Source organism: Macrotis lagotis, chromosome 6 (genome assembly GCF_037893015.1).
Source record: "Macrotis lagotis isolate mMagLag1 chromosome 6, bilby.v1.9.chrom.fasta, whole genome shotgun sequence".
Classification (NCBI taxonomy): Eukaryota; Metazoa; Chordata; class Mammalia; order Peramelemorphia; family Peramelidae; genus Macrotis; species Macrotis lagotis.
In genome coordinates, this window is record NC_133663.1 from 71,951,763 (window position 1) to 71,972,821 (window position 21,059).

Consider the following 21,059-nt stretch of genomic DNA (forward strand, 5'->3'; position numbering starts at 1 on the left):
AAGCAGGGGTATTAACTTAAATTTAAGTGTCTCATTAGTCTTTGACTCACTTTAAGCACACTGTACTTAGAACCTTGTCAAATGAGGGTATCATAAACTGGGAGGTCTTGAGTCAATGTTGCTATAACTTCCAATCATTTGTAAGGTTCTCAGGGGAAACCTCCAGAGCCTCCCAGTTCTTAGAGATCTTTAAGATTCTTAGAGTTCATTAGATCAGGGTTTGACTTAATGGTGCTTCACTTAAAAAGGGTTAAATACTCCTGTTGGGCGGGGGCAGAGTAAAGTGGGAAAGAGAATAGGCCTTGTTAAATACACTGGGTAGGGAGGAGAGGAGGTAAAGTGTGAAAGAAATTGGTCTGGGGGGGAGGGGCACAAATATTTCAGGAAATGATATGAGTTTGGATCATACTTTGACTTTGAGGAAGATTGTGTGTACTTGAAAGATACCTGTCAAGGGGGTAAGGTAAAAATGATTATGATTATGATTTGATGCAATTTGAGTTGCTTATCAAGCAACTCAAGTAAACAATCTGTGATAACTTGATAACAATAGGAGCTTAACAAGCAATCAAATACTCAAACTATGATTGATGATACCTGATTAATAATATTAGAGTGATAAATAACACCAAGGGAAGAGGGGCAAAGATTTATAATTTTAGAGGGAAAGAAAAGAGAATGTGAATGTTAAATAAATTCTATTCAATAGATTTAGCCCAAAGAGGGAATAAAATACATTCAAACTTGGGTTTAAAAATATAACTTAATCTACAGGGAAGGGAAAGGACTGGGAAAGGGATAAATAAGGGAAGAAGGGACTGATAAAAGTGAAGGAAAGGTATAAGTTAAAATAAACAAAGTTAAATTTTTAAAAGAAAAGTCAAAGGGGAAGGTAGTAAAATTTTGGTGAGGAGGAATAAGAGAAAAGGAAAGAGATAAATATAAATGGAGAAAGATAACATGAAGGGAAATACAGAATTAGTAATCTTAACTGTAACAGTGGGAGAACTGTCCCATAAGCAGATAGCAGATAATAGAAGCAGATAGCAGAAAGGATTAAAAATTAGAATCCTACAATGTATTATTTACAAGAAACACATTTGAAACAGAGAGATATTACACAGGGTAAAGGTAAAAGGTTGGAGCAAAATATATTATGCCTCAGCTGAAATAGAAAAATCTGGGGTAGTGATGGTAATCTCAGACAAAGTAAAAGCAAAAATCAATCTCATTAAAAGGGATAAGAAAGGAAACTACATTTTCTTAAAAGGCATCATTGATAATGAAGCTATATCATTACTAAACATGTATGCACCTAGTGGTATAGCATAGAGATTCCTAGAGGAAAAGCAGAGTGAATTACAAGGAAACATAGACAGAAAATTTTTAATAATGGGAGACCTCAATTTCCCTCTCTCAGAACTAGATAGATCTAACAACAAAATAAACAAGAAGAAAGTTATGAAAGAAAGAATGAAATCTTAGAAAACTTAGATATGATAGACCCCTGGAGAAAATTTAATGGGAATAGAAAAGAATATACCTTTTCCTTGGCAGTACATGGCACCTTCACCAAAACTGACCACATACCAGGACATTATAATCAAATTCAGAAAGGCAGAAATTTCTCAGAAGATGATGTAATAAAAATTACATATAATAAAAGGTCAGGGAAAGATAAACCAAGAACTAGTTGGAAATTAAATAACTTTATCTTTAAAAATGTGTGGTTCAAACAGCAAATAATAGAAATAATCAATTATATCCAAAAATGATGAAAATGAGACATACAAAAATTTATGGGATGCAGCCAAGGCAGTTTTGAGGGGAAACTTTATATCTCTAAATGCCTATGTGAATAAAATAAAGAGATCAATGAATTGGGTATGCAACTTAAAAAGCTAGAAAAAGAACAAATTAAACTTCTCTAACTAAATACCAAATTAGAAATTCTGAAAATAAAGAGAGAGATTATTAAAATGAAAAGCAAGAAAACCATTGATCTCATAAATAAAACTAAGAGTTGGTTTTATTAAAAAACCAATTAACCTTTGCTTAATATGATTTAAAAAAAGAAAGAAGATAGCCAAATTACTAGTATCAAAAATGAAAAGGGTGAATTAACCACCAATGAGGAAGAAATTAAAGAGATAATTTGAAGTCATTTTGTCGAACTGTGTGCCAATAAGTTGGATAACTTAAGTTAAATGGATAAATATTTACAAAAATACAAACTGCCCAGATTAGCAGAAGAGGAAATAAATGACTTAATACCATTTCAGAAAAAGAATTTGAAGAAACCATCAATAAACTCTCTAAGACAAAGTTTACAGGTCCAAATGGATTCACAAGTGAATTCTACTAAACATTTAAGGTACAACTAATTCCTATTATACATAAAATATTTTTAAAAATATGAGAGGAAGGAATTCTGCCAGACTTCTTTTATGACACCAATATGGTGCTGATACCTAAACCAGGAAGAATCAAAACAGCCAAAGAAAATTATGGACCAAACTCCCTAATGAATATTGATGCAAAAATCTTAAATAATACTTTAGCAATGAGACTATAAAAATTATTACAAGGATAATATACCATGATCTGGTTTGATTTATAGCAAGTAGGCAGGGATGGTTCAACATTAAGAAACATTCAACATAATTAAAAATATAAATAAACAAAATCAACAGAAATCATATAATTATCTCAATGGATGCTGAAAAAGCCTTTGATAACATCGATTTGATACAACATCCATTCCTTTTAAAAACACTAGAAAGTTTAGGTATAAATGGAATTTTCCTTAAAATAATAAATAGTAGCTATCTAAACATCCAAAAACATTATATTTAATGTGAATAAACTCAGAGCATTTAAATAAAATCAGGGGTGAAGTATTTGTTTCACCAGTTCTATGCATTACAATATTAGAAATGCTAGCAGTAGCAATAAAAGAAAAAAAAATTGAAGGAATCATAATTGGCGAAAAGAAAGCAAAACTTTCACTCTTTGAAGATGATATAATGGTATACCTAGAGAACCCAAGAAAATCATCTAAAAACTCCTTGAAATAATTAACAAAATCAGCAAAGTAGCAGGATATAAAATAAACCCACATAAATCATCAGCATTTCTATATATGAACAACAAAGCCTGAGAACAAGAACTAGAAAGAGAAATTCCATTTAAAATAACTGTCGACAACACTAAGTACTTGGGAATCTACCTCCCAAGACAAACCCAGAAACTGTATGAACACAATAAAGCACTCCTCACCAAGATCAAGGCAGATCAAAATAATTGGAAAAATGTCAAATGCTCATGGATAGGTTGAACTAATACAATAAAAATGACAATTGAAATTAAATTACTTATTCAGTGCCATATCAATCAAACTACCAAATAACTACTTCACCTAGAAAAATTAGTCACAAAAATTCATCTGGAGCAACAAAAGGGCAAGGTAACTGATGAAAAAAAATGTATAGGAGGTGGCCTAGCTCTGCAAGTTCCCAAACTATACTATAAAGCAGCAATTATCAAAACTGCCTGGTACTGGTTAAGAAATAGAGTAATGAATCAATGGATTAGGATAGTTTTAAAAGAAACTGCAGTAAATGACTACAGCAATCTACTATTTGACAAACCCAAAGACACTATCCTCTGGGATAAGAAGTCACTATTTGACAAAAATTGTTGGGAAAACTGGAAAACAGTATGGCAAAAACTAGGCATAGATCCACCTCTCACACCCTAGACCAAAATAAGATCAAAATTGGTACAAGATTTAGACATGAAGAGTATAAATTAATAATAATTAATTAAATAATAACTTAATAGATCAAAAAATACTCTGTCTCTTTGATCTATGGAAAAGGGATAAATTTATGACCAAAAAATTAGAGCACATCACAAATTGTAAAATGAATGATTTTGATTATATTAAATTAAAAATTTTTGCAATAATAAAATCAATGCTGCTAAAATTAGAAGAAAAGCAGAAAGCTGGGAAACAATGTAGATAATCTGATAAAGGTCTCATTTCTAAACTATATAGAGAATTTCATCAAACTTATAGGATCTCAAGTCATTCCCCAATTAATAAATGGTCAAAGGATATGAACAGATAGTTTTTCAAATGAAGAAATTAAAGAATTAAAGAAATTAAAGCTATCAATATCATAATCATATAAAATGCTTCAAATCACTATTGATTAGAGAAATGCAAATAAAAACAACAATGACGTGTCACCTCACACCTATTAGATCAGCCAAGATGAGAAGAAGGGAAGATGATCATTGTTGGAATGGTTGTGGGAGGATTGGGACATTGATGCATTGCTGGTGGAGTTGTGAATGGATCCATCCTTTCTGGAGAGCAATATGGATCTATGCTCAAAGAGCAATAAAATTGTTTATCCTTTGACCCAGCAATTCCAATTCTAGGTCTATATCCAAAAGAAATTATAAAAAAAATGGCAAAGGTCCTACATGTTCCAAAATAATCATAGCAGCTCTTTTTGTAGTGGCAAAGAATTGGAAGTTGAGGGGATGTGGTTAAGCAAGTTATGGTACATGAATACTATGGAATACTATTGTTCTATAAGAAACCATAAATGGTGAAACTCTAGAGAAGCATGGAGTGGCTTACAGGATCTGATGCTGGGTGAAGGGAGTAGAACCAACAGAACAATTCACATGTCAACAACAACATTATGAAATGAACAAGCTTGATGGAATCAGCTTCTCTCGGCAGTCCAGAGAGCGAGGACAACTGTATCTGACTAGTTATGGACCTTATTGTCACAAACAGAGGAAGAAAAACAAAACAAAACACAAAGAAAAAAACCCTTCTGAATCTGATGAACACTTTATTAAAATTATTTCTTATGTATCTCTTTCCCTTAATCCTAATTCCTCATGCCAAAAACTACTAATTTGTAAACATGTTTAACAAAATATGTATGTAAATTACTAATCTGACTGTTCTCTACTGGGGAGAGGGGAGTGGGAAGGGAGGGTGGAGGAAAATTTTGTAACTTGGAGATGTGCATGTACATACAGATGAAAAATAAATGAATAAATTTAAAAAAAAAGTTTCCCTGATAGGAATCACAGATCCAACAGTCACCTTCCCTTCCTTTCCCCTTTTTCTCTTTGGTCCCCCAATCTCTGAAAATGACCTTCTATGGGATTTCTCATTTGTGAACCCTTCTCCTTAGAATGAAGGCTGTCACCCTGAGGTGGTTCTATATGAATGACATTCTTTCTCATTTCTCCTGCCACACTGTGCCTTGACCTTGTTACTTATTGGCCATTAGCTTGCTTCTACCTCTGAATCCTTAATTCCTCCATCCACCATAAAGGAAAGCTTGACTGAATGACTGAATTAATGACTGAAAGCTACTTGGGGATACCTCTTGTGTTAGGAAATAAACTCCATAGATTGCCTTTGGTAGCATGATTAGAAGAGGCAGGTGTAATGGGACTTGTCTTTTCTCTTCCCAGGTGGAGATTTCCTATAGGTCAAGGCAGTGTTAACAGCTTTCTACCTTCTCCAATAACCCTAGAATTCTCCCCCACTCTCCATGTTCTTTCACAATTGGGTGCTCATAATTGACTTTCTCTTTGTCAGGTCTTCTGCCCAGTTGTGGAGAAGAGAATCAATTCCTTGCTTCTCCCGAGTCCTTATTCTCCTATTTGTTGAGGAGTCTAAGAGGGTCTCCTGTAAGCAATAAAAGGCTAAAATACTCTTCTTTGAAAGATCATGTTCATTTTTTGGGCCATTTTGTTGATTTGTAGACTTCTTAGCCTCTAAGACATAATGGTCTTCCATTGATATGCTGTTTTTTATTTTCTAGACATAGGTTTTGTCACAGGATGTTTACCCCTATCTGGAGTTTCTGGCAATAAACACAAACATTGGACTTCTACTCTAAAGCCCATAGTAGGTAGTAAGTCTATATCTGGTCTTTTGGTCAGAAAATTTATTAGTTTTAGATATCTAGAATTCCTTCATTCTTTTATTATTATTATTCCTCCATTATACTTATTTTTATCTGTAAAATGCTTAATATAATATCAAACACATAGTAGGTGCCAAATAAGGGCTTACTTTTTCCCTATTCCCTTCCCTTTGATGCTTCAAAGGTCAATGAGCAGCCTCTTACCAAAACATCAATGTGTACTGAGTAAATACTGTGTTATCATTCTTATTATAGTCAGTAACCAGAAATATCACATACTGACTCTATGAAGTTATAGACTGATTCTACTTCTGCTCAGGGATTATTGACCGCAGCATGGATTGCAGGATGCAATTAAAATGCTCTGGCTAAAGAACTCCTTGGAGATTGTAGGACATAGTTTCAGGTTTGTTGTGGTCCACTCTGGGCAGCCGGGTCTCAGTTTAATTCACACAACTCTTCGGGGAGCTCCGCCAGACATGTCCCGCATGTTCAATAATGAAAGTCAGCCAGTGAGAGATAAGCAAGGAGTTTATTGCAGGTATATGCTACATCTCTGACTTACATAGTTGAAATAAGGGTATATATAAGCCTAGTCCCCTTGTATCAGCATCCCTCATCTCCAGGCCTGTGGAAGTATAAAGGGTATGCCACAAAAGGTCTGTATCCTGGAAAAATGTGGAATCTTCAACAAGATAAAGATGAAAGGTAGAGAGATAAGGACTAGAACTCCTTCCTGGGACAGTTGAACAATATGAGGATGAAAGGCAGAGGAATAAGGACAAAAGGTCCTTCCTGAGAATATTCAACAAGATAAGGATGAAAGGCAGGAGAACAAAGAGAGAGAAGGGCCAGAGCTCCTTCCTGAGTTCAGAGCACTCTGGTATGGACATTCCTGTTGTCCCAGGTCTCAATGACTCTCAGGATGAACTCCTCATGGCCACATACTCTGTCTATTATCCCCTTACAATTCCCCTTTCTTGTTTAAGTGCAAAGTGCCCTATGGATTCCCAGAAAAGCGTGGTCTTGGAGGATCAACAAAAACATCAATCAGAACCTTTCTTATTCATGAGATGAGGACTTGCATCACAAGGGGCACATACAAGCAAAATAATAAAAGTCCAATACCAAACAATATATAAGGTAAAAATATATGCAACAGACCACCAGATTGAGCATGAAAGAACTGATCAGAATCTGCTGCCTGGTCAATATAATCTGCTATTTGGGCTAATTTTGACAATTCTAATGTAACATTTTCCATACTCAATCCATGAAGCTGGTCTCTAATAACATTCCATTCTACTTGAGATTCATTATATTGTGCTTTGGTCAAACAATATTGATTATATCTATAATCACATTGTAACCTTTGTTGTAATTCCAAATATTGTACTTCTCCTCCCAGAAACATAGTGGCTTTCTGCAATTGATATAATGCTTTATAAAATTGTTCATCTACCTGAAGCTGATGTTTAAATCCCACTGAAACATTCCGCATTAATTCTTGTAAGCCCTGTGCTTCAACTATTTGATTCTGAGTATTAGATATTGACATAGCAAGGGCTGTAGAAGCCACAATGGCTTCTACCAGTAATGTAATGCCCAAAATAACAAAAAAAAATATATCTTCTGTTTCTCTGTTGAAAGGATAATATTTTCTCATTAATTGTCTCAAAAATATGATCACTATGTGTTCTATAACAATTTTTTTTTGTTTTTACAATAGTAAATGCATAATGTGGTCATGTTACTTTGAAAACTTTTCTACCTACAGCAAATTTAGGGCCTATGCAGGTTCTTACTAAACAATTCATACAGGTTAAATTGAACACCCCATCAGAATATTTACTTAATGTAATATTAGATTTTCCTTCTACTAAAAATGCATATTCCTTACCCAAGCATACCCTGGCACTAATAGTGATATTACTAGTTATATTATTTCTTATATCAATATTAACCAATTCAGGCATTCCTTGCACAGTATGTCCCCCAACCAATGCAACAAATGTTTCTATCCCTTTAACCTCTATTCCAGATCCATATATATATATTGCAGTCAAGGATAATTTACTGCTCCTCTATCTTGCATGTCTCTTGTGGTATTATGACAAGATATTAAATATTCTGTATAATTCATAAAGTCTAAAGGTACTTTGATGCACTGATGAGTATGGCAATATTTAAAGGGCATGAAACCAGGATAATGATACATAAGTAAGTAGCATTACAAGAACTTAACCTGTTTCCTTGATATTGCTTAGTTTCATTCAAGGGTATCTCAGTACCATTTAATCACCATGTATATAAGTGATATTTCCTGGTGTTAATTTGTATAGAATTCTTATTTGTTTTTACAGCAATATCCCACAAAGATATCCTTCCATCCACAATCTGAGTACACCATCTATCAGCAGGTACAATACTTTTAGTGTAATTCCATTCAGTACTCAACCAGATTCCTCCCATTTTTTTCTGGAAGTACACAGAAAATCCTTTAATCAATCCCATGAAAGTCATTGTTTTGTTAAAGTTCTGTATGGATTCATTACTTGTTATTTCTTCAACACTCCCTTCATCGTACATTCAAGAAAGATTTCCATGTAAAATAAATTCTAGCATAGTATCTGTCCAGGATAGTGTTTTCAACCATGGTGGAGACGGAATGAGAGCCCATCAATGATCAATCATATTAGCCTTTCCTACAGTTAACAAGTGCATCATCATAAATGTTCTTATGAGTATCTTTGTCTTTTATGAGCATTATTCTTTCTTCCTCTTTTGCCTTGCCTTCTCTTTTGTTGATTCTTCCTCAGTTTCCACATTTCTTATTCTTTTTGCAGAAACCCATTTGTCTCCATGATCTGTGGAAACACAAAGAAAACCTGGACCCCATATTAATACTCTGTAAGGTCCATACCATGAGCCATCAAGCTCCTTTACCAATACCATAGATTTTATTTTCAGAATTATTTTTAAAGTATTTTCTTTCCAGCTGTTTCTTAATTTGTATAAAATGTCTCATGGCTGAAGACAAATTGTCCAATTTAGAAATTTGTAAAAAATTATACATATATATTGCTTTTTCTAGAATTCCTTGTGATAGACGTCCTCTTCCCCTTTCTTGTTTAGCGAGGATCGCCTTAATATTTCTGTTAGCATGTTCCACTATGGCCTGACATGTAGGATTGTAAGGAATTCCAGTGACATGCTTTATTCCCTAAAACTTTTAAATTACAAAGATTTCTTAAGACCAATTGTTGCTAAAAAATCCCTTCTTATGACTATAAGATTTTCTTCATACTTCTCTTAAATTCCAAAAGTCATATTCAAATTAGTTTTAAATCATCTTCTTTTCAAAAGCCTAAAAACTTTGCAAATTCTTATCTTTATCAGTGCAATACTAACTTCTCAATGCTTTCATTTATAAAAACTTTCTATCCTTACTGACCAACATTTCTTAATATTAAATTCTTGTTATTAAATTAAATTCTTAATATTAAAACATTCTATATTCTAGGAATGAGAGATTCCCCACAATTTGAGATATCAAAGTGATATGTACTAATTCTTTACCTTTATTGTTTATCATTACTCACTCATTCCAGATTCTTCCCAGATACATGATCCACATTCCAATCAGTGTAAAATATTAACTTCCTCTTAGTTATTCTAAAGCTAACTCACAAGTCTGTCCTGACTCCCATAACTCTGGAGGAGCCATAAAACATCAGAATCCAAACTCAAACATATTCTTTACAAACCCCTTAATTCAATTTACATGTGTCTTTAGATTAGCACACTATAGGATCAATAATAACATAATTAACATTTACTTTACAATTGCTTTCATATCAAACTTTTTACTTTATGGGGTTTATTATTTTTCTAATCAGTTCATTGCCAAACATTGCAAAAATTACCAATTTAATGCAATTTTAAATCAGCCCAACCTCATATAAACACATATTTCCCTATAGACTTACAGTTCTATACTTTCTTCTTTTCTTATAATGATTTGTACACCATTTTCCAAAGTTCCCAAAAATCCATCTTTTGTATAAAAAGTCAAACCTGCTCAAACCTTTCCATACTTAACAAATGTTTCAAAAGAAACCCCAATTGTCTCTAAGTCTGGATTTTCTTTCCAGTACTTTCAGAATCTCTTACTCAAACTATACCACTCACATTTTTCCACCATTCCTTTTCATTAGCTCTTCTTGACTTTAATTCATACTGTTCCGAACTAGAGTCACATAGCTTATACAGCCATATAACTACAGATATGATTCCACTTTTCACAATGCATTTTTCCTTCCAAGGTTTTAATATTTAACATTTCTTGATTACAACTGCTAGAATCCTGGAGAAGGCAGTCATTCAAAAATCCCTTAGCCTAATTAGAATATTCCCTGCCCCCCTTCTTCAAATAGAGTAAACTAAATAACTTTTATAGAGAGAGACCATCCTAGATTCTTTCTGGGGGTGGTGGTCTTCTATTATTCAACCCTTACATGTCCCATAATTTTCTGTAATAACTAACAATATCTGAATCTATATTGATAAACTCCTGAAGCTCTAATGATGCCATATCATTCTGGAAAAAAAATTAATTATTTACTTTCCCCTATATGGGCATTTTGGTAACCACATTATACACTTTAGGATTAACCTGACTCTCTTGTCTTTCTGAAATTTATTTTCCCTATTTTCAAATTAAAATAGCATTTCTTTCTATGATTTCTTTGTTTAACATATTTGGTAATATTTGCTGTTTTCTTTAACTTCAGTGTCCTTTTTAACACTTACTTTACTAATTCTTCCTGAAGTAGCTCTCCCTCCTGAAAGTGGGAGGGAGAGGGAAACACTCCGGCAGCACAGAATCAAGGAGAATGGGAAAGAGAAGGGAACATAAAAAAGGAATTGGGGAGGGGGGGCTCCTCATAATAGTAAAATAACAGGGTGAGTAGTTTGGCCTCAGTCAATTTAACATCAGAATCCATTCCTTTTTTAAAAATAAAAACAAAAAATCCTGGAAGAGGAGGGGGATCAGATTACTCACAGAAAGCAGGCTCAAGGGGAGAGCCAGTGAGGGCATTAGATGTCAGAATAACAAAGAGCAGCAATTTAAATGAGGCAACCCAAGGACAATTTTAGGGGAACTTTTCTCCCCATCTAGCAAATCAATAGAAGAGCCCGAACACACAAGTAAACAGACAATCTAAACACATAAAGACAGACAAGGCACAAGCACAGTTTACACAAACACAATAGAATTTTCCAAACTGACAATCTCAACACATATCCACAAACACAAAATTCCTGACGTCTCAGGAATGCCGTGAGGGGAGATTCTCTCTTAAACTAGTAAGAAGGAGCTGGCAGGGGAGGAGGAGGCCAAATTTCATCCTCCTGTACAACTTTATTTCTTTTCTTTTCTTTTCTTTTCTTTTCTTTTCTTTTCTTTTCTTTTCTTTTCTTTTCTTTTCTTTTCTTTTCTTTTCTTTTCTTTTCTTTTCTTTCTTTTCTTTTCTTTTCTTTCTTTTCTTTTCTTTTCTTTCTTTTTTTTTTATATATAGTTTTACTGTCTGTTTGGCTTTCTATATAGAAATGTTGCTCCATTCCCTCAAAAGCATTTTTCACTATACTAATTATCAAGAAATCTAGTTCTTTAAGATAATCAGGGCATTCTTGTTCATAGCTAGTCATCTGTTTTCCTATTACCTGCCATCTATCTTTTGTTATTTCTATATTCTGGGCCCATGGTGATATAGTCTGTATTTTTTCAATGAATGTCCATGAATCTTTTAGTTGTATAGTAATCCCTTGTTTCTTGATAACTTTGTATAACTGTGTGGCCCAAATTTCACTTTCCTCTGGCTTAACCATGGGAACCTATTCCCCATCTTCCCCGCCTACTCAAGTAGCGAAGGTACTTTCACTATCTTCTTGTCCTACTGACAAGGTCCCGGTTCTCTTTCCTGCCCTTACCTTTAGCCCCACGTTGGACGCCAATTCTGTTGCGGTCCACTCTGGGCAGCCGGGTCTCAGTTTAATTCACACAACTCTTTGGGGAGCTCTGCCGGACATGTCCCGCATATTCAATAATGAAAGTCAGCCAGTGAGAGATAAGCAAGGAGTTTATTGCAGGTATATGCTACATCTCTGACTTACATAGTTGAAATAAGGGTATATATAAGCCTAGTCCCCTTGTATCAGCATCCCTCATCTTCAGGCCTGTGGAAGTATAACGGGTATGCCACAAAAGGTCTGTATCCTGGAAAAATGTGGAATCTTCAAGAAGATAAAGATGAAAGGCAGGAGAACAAAGAGAGAGAAGGGCCAGAGCTCCTTCCTGAGTTCAGAGCACTCTGGTATGGACATTCCTGTTGTCCCAGGTCTCAATGACTCTCAGAATGAACTCCTCATGGCCACATACTCTGTCTATTATCCCCTTACACAGGTTGCTTAATTTCTGCCAGGTCAAGCTATCTCCTTGAGGAATTTGCTTTCAAAACCTGATCCTGCCAAGGAAATCATACTCAAATGGAATGTTCTTCTAATCCAATAATAATTATAATAGTGATCATGATAGAAAAATAGATAGTGTTTACATAACACTTTGAGGTTTTCAAAGTGCTTCACAAGTGTTTTATCCTTACAACAACCTTGGGAGGTGAGTACTCTTTTTATTTACATTTTAAAGATGAAGCAACTGAGTCAGAGACTTCCAACCAAGATGGCGGAGAGAAGACAGGCACTATGCTAAGTTCTCCTGATTTTCCCCAAAAATAACATGAAAGAAACCTCCTAACAGAAATTCAATGGACAAAGCCCAGAAAAAGAAGCTAGGAGAAGAATACCTACCAACATGGTCTGTCTCAGGGGACCATAGGTGAACTGGGAAACAGAGAGCCGAGGGCCAGTACAGGGACAGCAGCTGGGTGAAGCCAGAGGACCTAAGGCCCTGGAGGCTTTGGTGAGTGGTGGGTCCAAGGACCAACATTAGTCATGAATCTTTGGCCAGGGAAGTGGAGGTCTGGTGAGTCTCAGTCAGGCTGGAGGGTGAGTCCCAGCACAGAGAGCTGCAGAAGATACAGGATTTAGACATAAAGAATATTATAAACAAACTAGAAGAACAAGGAATAGTTTACCTGTCAGATCTATGGAAAGGGAAGCAGTTTATGACCAAGGAAGAGATGGAGAACATCATTAAAAATATACTAGATAATTTTGATTACATTAAATTAAAAAGTTCTTGCACAGACAAAACCACTGTAACCGAGATCAAAAGAAATTTGGCAAATTGGGAAACAATTTTTACAACTAGTACTTCCGACAAAGGACTCATTTCTAAAACATACAGAGAACTGAGTCAAATTTTCAAAAGAACAAGCCATTAGCCAATTGACAAATGGTCAAAGGATATACAAAGACTATGTACAGTTGAGGAAATCAAAGCAATCCATAGTTACATGAAAAATTTCTCTAAATCACTACTTATTAGAGAAATGCAAATTAAAGAATCTCTGAGGTACCACCTCACACCTCTCAGACTAGCCAATATAACCAGAAAGGACAATGATCAATGTTGGAAGGGATGCGGGAAATCTGGGCCACTAATACATTTTTGAACGAATTGTGAACACATTCAACCTTTTTGGAATTACACCCAAAGGGCAATAAAAATGTGCATACCCTTTGATTCAGTAATAACAGTACTGGGTCTATACCCTGAAGAGCTTTTGAAAAAGTGTAAAAACATCACTTGTACAAAAATATTCATACCAACCCTGTTTGTGGTGGCAAATAATTGGAAAGTCAGTGAATGTCCTTCATTTGGGGGAATGGCTTAATAAACTATGGTATATGTATGTGATGGAACAATATTGTTCCATTAGAAACCAGGAGGGATGGGAATCGAGGGAAGCCTGGAAGTATTTGCATGAACTGATGCTGAGTGAGATGAGTAGAACCAGGAAAACACTGTACACCCTAAGAGCAACATGGGGGTGATGATCAACCTTGATGGATTTGTTCATTCCATCAGTGCAACAATCAGGCATAATTTTGGGCTATCTTTATCCAGAGAAAGAATTGTGGAGTTTGAACAAAGACCAAAAACTATTACCTTTAATTTAAAAGAACTCATTATCTCATTATATAATTTTGCTGTCCCTTACACTTTATTTTTCTTCCTTAAGGATATGATTTCTCTCTTATCAAATTCAGTTTAGATAATGTATACCATGGAAACAACACAAAGACTAACAGAGTGCCTTCTGTGGGGCATAGGGGGAGGGAAGCAAGATTGAGGGAAAATTGTAAAACTCAAAATAAATAAAATCTTTCATTAGAAATAAAAAGAAGAATTCAAACTTTTGAATATTATGATAGTTCCCATTGTTTCTGAGTTCTCCTGGTACAAGACTGCCTCCAAGCTAACCAGTCTTACATCAGAGTATAACAAGATAACTTAAGTTGGCAAGTTTCAACAAAATACACATATGAGGAAGTTATTTAGATCTTTGAAGGTTTGATAACATTTTCTATTCAAGTAGTTTTCAAAGGTTAATATAGGTAGGTTATTCCTTTTGAATGAGACCCTGTTTCTAAACTTCCTTGTACTCTTCTGTCTATGATTTCTCCCAACAATTGATCCATGTGTGAAATGGATTTTTTTCCACAAATTTTCACATTTCTTCACAATCTCACATGATAACTACCAAATTCCAGAATATCCTTAGTTAATGATAATTATTTGGATATGTTCAAGGTATGAGTGCTTCTATCTTCTCAGGAACAGTATTCAGTACTCATTCTATTGAGTACCATATTACTCAAGTCTTATTCAAATGGTCTGGAAAGATGACACGTGAATCAAAATTTTGGATCGGCAAATCGAAGTTGAACCAATAATTTCCTTAGGAAATATTTCTTACATTTTTATAACTTATAGTGAGATCATTCAGATAAACCACCACCTCTAAGGAATACTACTTATATATTTTGTTGGATCTTGAATTTTGTTGTTATAAGGTTCTTATTCTGTCAGCATAGTTATAAAGCTATGTCTTAATAGATGGTTTTCATATGTTGTGATAACTTGAAAAGTTCATTCCTATTGGTTCAAAATAGTGATGAATTGTTCCCCCCCCCAAAAAAAAACTGAGTAGGCTAAGTCCTAGATAATATACAGTCCACCAACTGGGCTTGTACTTGAAACTTTTCAAGCTGAGTAGACTTGCCAAGAACAGAAACTATGTTAGTACTGACTTCAATAATCAAATTCTCAGTGCCCTAGGAGTCATCAGAGTAACTGGTTTCTCCATGTTCTGCTGAAAAGTGGGGCTGAAATTCCTTGGGGGGGGCATGCATTCATATTGGTAGAGTGCTACCAAATAAATAAAAAAACTTTTCTTTATCTTTCTAACTCATATCTTCTGTTATAGTCAGACTTTCCACGAGAAAATTTATTACAAATTGAACTTGTAGTATGCTGTTTTGATCCACTTCATTTGTTTTATTTAGAATTTAGCAGTCTATAATATCCTAATGTTTAAAATTTTCTTTAATAGTATCATGGTATTCAATGATAATGCTATTGACTCACAGATTTTTCAAGTGATTCTTTAGAATTTCTGTGTTTTAGATAGAGAAATTTTCCTGGGTTTCTCTCTGTAATGAAAATAGAATCTTTAAATTGGAAATTGAGGGGATGTCCATCAATTGGGGAATGGTGAACAAGTTGTGGTATATAACATTGCTCTTCAAGAAACAATGAGCAGACAGATCTCAGAATAACCCAGGAAGCCTTACATGAACTAATGCTTAGTGAAATGAACAGAACCAGGAGAATATTGTACACCTTAAAAACAACAGTGCACTATGGTCAGCTATGATGTACTTAGTTCTTCTTAGCAATACAGCGATCAAAGACAATTCTAAAAGACCTACACTGGGAAATGCCAGCCACACTCAGAGAAAGAATTATGGAATTTGAATGAAGATCATTGCATAACATTTTCACTTTTTAATTTTTTTTTGCTTTTCCTTTCTCATGATTTTTCCCTTTGTCTTCTGATTCTTCTTTCATAGAATGACCAATATGGAAATGTGTGTACTATGTTTGTGCATGTATAACCAAGTCATATTACTTGCTATTTTAGGATGGAGAGAGGGAAGGATGGGAAGGAGAAAAATTTTGCAAAAGGAATGATGAAAATTATATCTACATAGAAATGAAAAAATAAAAGAAAAATAAAATCTTTACCTGAAATCTACTTTACCTCTTTCCCCATTTATTATATTGCTTTATATTTTTAACACTGATCATAATCTAATACTGTACAAAAAAGTGTTTCCCTTGTTAGAAACAAGAAAATCCTGTTTGATCTGTTTTACACAGAGTGGGGAAAAAGCAACATGTTAGATGCAAACATTGAATTTACAGAACTGTTTTTGTTTTTACAGATACTCAAGGTCACTATTTCTTCCTAAGGCTAATAAGCTACTTCCTTCCAAGAAATTATCAAATAAATAATGAAGATTGTGGACATCCCTATTTTACCATGATTCTACTGAGAAAGATTATAGTATTCTTACATTAAAAATAATGCTAATTAAATGCTTAGAAACTAATTAGGGAAAGATCCTTTTGTTAACATGCTTAGAATGATTTTTTTTTCAAATACAGTTTTGGTCTTTTGTTGATATAATTGTGAGATTTCCATTTTTGTTATCAATTTTCCCAGCACTGGACACTATTTGAATTTCTTGATACAAACACATTAGTCACAATGAATCTTTTTTATAAAAATTGATAAATAGGGGGCGGCTAGGTGGCACAGTGGACAGAGCACTAGCCCTGGAGTCAAGAGTACATGAATTCAAATCTGGCCTGAGACACTTAATAATTACCCAGCTGTGTGGCCTCTGGCAAGCCACTTAATCCCATTGCCTTGTAAAAACCTAAAAACAAATTGATAAATAAATAAAAAAGATGCTTTAGCTTCTTTTATAATGTTTTATTAAATAATTGTACTTCAGTATTGCATTTCTTTCTCTTTCTTTCTCTAATTGATTTTTTCTTGATTTGACTAGCAGGACCATGCTTATTTCATAGAAGAAAATTCTATGATGCCACCTTTTTCTATTTTTGAAAATAGGTTATGTGACATAGGGATTATTCATTCTTTAAATGTTTTTATAATTAATTCTTAAACTGGTATTTTTTAGTTTCAAGAGTTTGTTATAAATAAAAGTTTGGGAGCATTAAAAACAAAGAGTTAAACTACTTATAGACAGTCAAAGAAGAGAAGAAAAGGGGAAGAAAGGAAAAGATGAGATCTTTAGGAAATAGGAACATCAGATACTCTCATTTATATCTGTTCTAGAGGGGGGGTTAATTCTGAATTCTGAACCTCTGTCAGGAGCACATAATGAAGTAAATAAGAGGAAGATGGAGTATTTATGTGAATTTCAAAAGGACACAGTTTTAGAAACACATCAAGACAGCCATATTTATAATATCCAAACAAAGTTCAGGAATAATAGTCTCCTTTTATGAGAAGCACTGTTTTTTAGTTTTTTTTAATTTATTTAAGGCAATCTGGTTAAGTGAGTTGCCCAAGGTCACACAGCTAGGCAATTTTTTTTAGGTTTTTTGCAAGGCAGATGGGGTTAAGTGTCTTGTCCAAGGCCACACAGCTATGTAATTATTAAATGTCTGAGGCTGCATTTGAAATCAGGTCCTCCTGACTCCAGACCAGTGTTTTATCCACTACACCACCTATCTGCCCCCAGAAACATTGCTTCAAAAAAAAAACCAAACCTGGAATTGAAATTTAGATTTTGATAAGCTATATTGGACGTATTTCAGCTTTTACTAAAGATTCCTGTGGGTAAGGAAAGTATTTATGCAAAAGAATTCTTTCAAAAATGATTTTTGTAAGGGGGCATATAACCTCGAAAATTTCAGTCAACTTTTGGATGAGCAATGGACTACCTACTTTGTAGATCTCAGCTGGAATAGAATCAACACCAGGTTCTTTACTACTTGAAAGGAGGTTAATGGAATCCAAAAACCTCTTCTTTAGCTGGAACTTTAATTAGGGACAGATTGACTTCAACTTGAGCTAAACAGTCAATGGCTTCTGCATTGATTGATTATGGTCTATTAAAATACTGGACATGTTCAGCCTATCTCTCTAGGATCATGCCCCTATCAGAAATCAATGTGGCTCCATCAACACTGAATAGTTGGGATGTATCATAGGTTTTTGGCCCATATATAGCCTTCAGGGAGTCAGAACTTAGTTATGTTACTATCTGCATAGAATTGCATTTCATCTGCCTAGAGCACTACATTTCTCTAAGTTTCATTTGTACTTTATTTTTGACGGGACTAAATGCTGCCTTCTTAGAAATGGATGAACTATCTTGCTGGTAAACCCTGTTTAATTCCTCTTTTTAATTTATCAGCTTCTGTATTTCCCCCATCATTTTCATCAAACCAGTCCTGATGTTTGTATGTGTTCTGACCCAGATGAACATATGCTGTGCTGTACACCAGATCTCTGAAATTCACCCACTCCACTTATACCAACTGTTTGTTGACTCAGTTTTCCCTCCAAGTTAGCAACAAACTGATCCTGCTCAGAAAGACAGTCTAATCACTTGGAATTAATTCTTCTGGTAGTCATTTTGCCTTGAGGCTACTGTTTTGGTGGAATGTGAATATTTAGCTTGGAGAGGATGAATCTGTGATCTGTCCAGCACTCTGAACCATGCTTTGCCTTTGTCACTCTCACATCCTGTCTGTCTCTCCCTCTTACAATCTATTAGATGCTAATGTTTGATACTAGGGTATATCTAGGAAGTTTTATTCCATTTAGTTGAATGTCAGATAGTGTTTGTGATGAGAAGGTCATGAGATGCACAAGTCTTCAGTAGTAGGCTACCATTGCTGTTGCTGTTTCCAACTCTATTCTTCCCAAGCACTCCCTGTCATGTCTGGTGGTCTCAGCCTACTCTAGCATTAAAGTCACCTAGAATTATAAGTTTGTCCTCATTTGGTACATTAATGATAAGGGTCTCCAGGTCTTATTAAACTTTTCTTTGACTTCATCAGGGTTTGTCATGGTTGGGAGCATAGGAATTGATGATAGTGGCTTTGGTGTTTTCTTGCAAGTGGCAGTCTCATTGTCATTAAGCTGTTACTTAATCCTTTTGGTAGGCATTCAAACTTGTTGACTAGATTAGCTTTGATTGTAAAACCTACCCCATCTTCATGTTGCTCCATTTCACCATGGTCATTCCAGAAAAATGTATATCCAGTTCTGATTTCAGTAATCTAACCTTCATTTGCCATCCTTGTTTCATTCTGAGTTGCTATTTGGATGTGATACCAACTGAGTTCTCTTTCAATAAGAGCTTCTCTGTATTTGGTCTATTGAATATTATGTTATTTATGAGTGTGCACATATTCCATTTGCTTATATCCTTCTTTGAATAAGCTTTTGTAGATTTTTTGTGTGTCTTGACTGCAGAGTGGGATCTCCACCTGCCAAGGTAATCAACCAGGGTTGGGTAAGCAGACAATTTTAGGGCACCTTTTCTAGCCCCTTCCTCATACCAGGAGGTAAACAGTGGGATCCTTAAAAGAACTGCTCAGTCACCCCACTGACTGTTGAATCTCACTCTTATTTTCAGTGGGGAAACAACCCTATGACCTGGGCCACCAGTGTGTAGGCTTGAGACTACAGCTCCTAGTATATATGCATCTGCTTCTTTGTTACTTTCCTGTCATCACAAAACTTTGAAATAGGAATGGTAAAGTTGTATGGTTATGTCTTTTGATTCATGCATAAATTTACGTGAGGCAGCGGCACGAAATTATCAGCCTCAGTCTTTATTCCAAAGTCATCATGATCTAATGGCAAGACATAGTTAAGACAGCAGGTCTAGAGGCAGTGGATAACCTTAGTGTCTTCCATGTCTAGCCAAGCTCTAAGCATTCCACAGCACTTGCTTCAGCTGGCTTCATAGACATTGGAATGAAGTGCTCTCATTCCCCTATTCCACCAGTGAAAGACTTCATATCCCCATCAGTGTGGCTCTGTGTATAGGTCACCTTCTTGGAGTCACAGGTGAGAGTTAGGTGGCTCAAGTGGACATCAAAGGTGGAAAGCAATTCTGAAAAGGGCTCAGAAGCCTTCTCACTAAAGGTACTAGTCTTTCTTGAATACATATCACCAATGTGGGATTTGTTTTTTCTTGAAAAAGTCTATTTTATCACATTTTATCACATTTTCATAACAATTATATTATTATTTTTCTTTTTTATCAATTTGGATGGTGGATTGAATTTCCCCTCTATTTAAAAAAAGGAAATAATTTAAAAAGAAAGCTATTGAAATGTTTTTGAAATGCATGGTAAAGAATGAAAACTAAAGGAATCACAAAGAAGAAAAGACTGCAATAGTTACATTGAGTTTTTTATGTACTTAAAAAGAAAAGCAAGTTGTACATAATACAGACCTGCAGTTTCATTGCATAATCTTCTCTATTTTACATTGTATATAGAAATGTTCATTTTAGTTGATGTTTGTTAAGTTCGGAATTTTTTAAAATGGGAAGTTAGGTATAAGTGAAATAAGATTTGACCATTTATGTTAAATAATTACTGCATTACATGAATGAAGTCTTCATATGTCTTCTTGTTGCCTTTAATTTTGAAAAGCTTATTTTGATTGATAAAAGTGAATGTGTTGATGTAGGAGTTATAATTAACTTCTATTTTACTTCTTCTCTCTCATGTCATTGTGTCTTTTGGTTTGGAAAATGATGGATATAGCGAGTTAATGGGAGAAATCGATCAATTTAATGAGTTTAAAGGATGTGACTTCAGGGATTGATATAAACATTATCATTGGCAGCTTATTGATAGTATTGAGGGTACTTTCTTATACCTCAATTATAGAGGATGAACTGATAGTTCAGTCCTATTCAAGGGTTTCTGATCCAATTTCAGGGTTTTCTTTGCAAACAATCAAGTGGTTAGCTATTTCCTTCTCCAATTCATTT